A 1,390-nucleotide genomic window follows, 5' to 3' on the forward strand; every position below is an offset into this window, starting at 1 on the left:
CTTATGATTGGCTGTGGAGGAAAGGAGAGAGGAAAAAGGAAGAAGAAGCACATGTGGGGAAGGAGACATTTTCAGAGGACTGCATGGAGCAAGAGTCTCACTCTCTGTGCTGCTAGAGCCCATTGCCTGGGCTGGGAGTGTGTAGCAGAGAAATTGTTGCAGGAAGACAGTGTGCAAATCAAGGATTGTCCTGCCTGACACTCAGGATTACAGCAATTCAAGTGCATGTGTCTCTCAGAGTTTGGAGCTGCTGTAAGAGAGAGGATTTCTACTACTGTCTAATGCTATCTAGAGGACAATCCAGAAACAGTGAGTACTCTGTGATGAAAGGGGATTTTGATATTGCTGCATTTGCTGTTCATCTCTGGAGAATGGTCATGAGAAAGCCTGCTCTCTAATTCTCAGAGTGACACAGATATTGGAAAGCCCAAGCTGCTCAGAATTAGCTATTCCTGCTGCTGATTGATGAGAGAACTCTGTCACTGTATATTACTGGTTTGTCTCCTCAAAACATGTGCTGTGGCTGAAGAGTGTGTTTAGTTCCAAGTCCCCACAGAAGCTTGCTGCTATAAATATATTGAGCAAGTGTCAGTACATCAGCATTTCACCTGTATGGTAAAAATTTGTTGAAGTGTTGTTTTTTCCTATTGCAATGTTCACTGGAAGATTCTGCTTAAAGGAGACTGTGCTATCCTGCTACCCCTGGATTACAAATACTCTCCCATGCAGAGAGTGAGCGCTCTTCCATTGATTAAAGGGACCCAACGTTGAGAGACTTTAAGTTTCATCCCACTGGCCAGTGGTTAGGTAGGACATTTCTGCTCTAGATAGTACTGCTATAGCAAATGTCAGTAAGCTGCTAAACCTCATTAACAGTTATTCTTTCATGTGTCAATGTCTCTCTCATATGTCACCCTAGTCAGTGTGATACTAGTCAGTTTTTGGAGTCTTTGGCGAGTGAATTGTGACTTCTTACTAATTGTGTTATGCAAAGTGGTATCTGTGTTTTATGTATCGCTTCTCGGCCTTTTGGCTAAGATCAAGTGTAGTATCTGTTCTTATCAGTGTCCAGTGGGGGTGCTACCGACCATTCTAGTTTACGGGGATGGTTGTTGTACAGTACCCTCACTGGTATGATGGGGGTCCGGAAGGCTAGTACCGGAGGGACAGAAACCAGGGAGCGCCATGATTCGTTCTGGGGCCTTGGGAGTAATTCCTCTGGGGAGACCGGAAAGACCCAGTTCCTCCTGGTTTGAGCATGCTACCTTGGTCTGGCCTGGGGTCGGGGACGCAAAAAGTCCGCAAACTCAGTGCCCCCTGGGGAAGACGCTCTCAGGGGTGTCACTAGTAACACTTGGGTGTGGGACCCCACGGTGTGAAGATGACACAT

The 1,390-nt window shown here is 46.2% G+C and overlaps 1 pseudogene; it reads left to right on the plus strand.

Moving 5' to 3' along the window:
* The first annotated feature begins 1,013 nt into the window (after positions 1 to 1,013).
* LOC149454527 (U2 spliceosomal RNA) lies at positions 1,014 to 1,128 on the plus strand (annotated as a pseudogene).
* The last annotated feature ends 262 nt before the right edge of the window (positions 1,129 to 1,390 follow it).

The sequence above is a fragment of the Staurois parvus genome, unplaced genomic scaffold (genome assembly GCF_062004578.1).
Source record: "Staurois parvus isolate SC_StPar_1 unplaced genomic scaffold, SC_StPar_1.0 ptg000425l, whole genome shotgun sequence".
NCBI lineage: Eukaryota > Metazoa > Chordata > Amphibia > Anura > Ranidae > Staurois > Staurois parvus.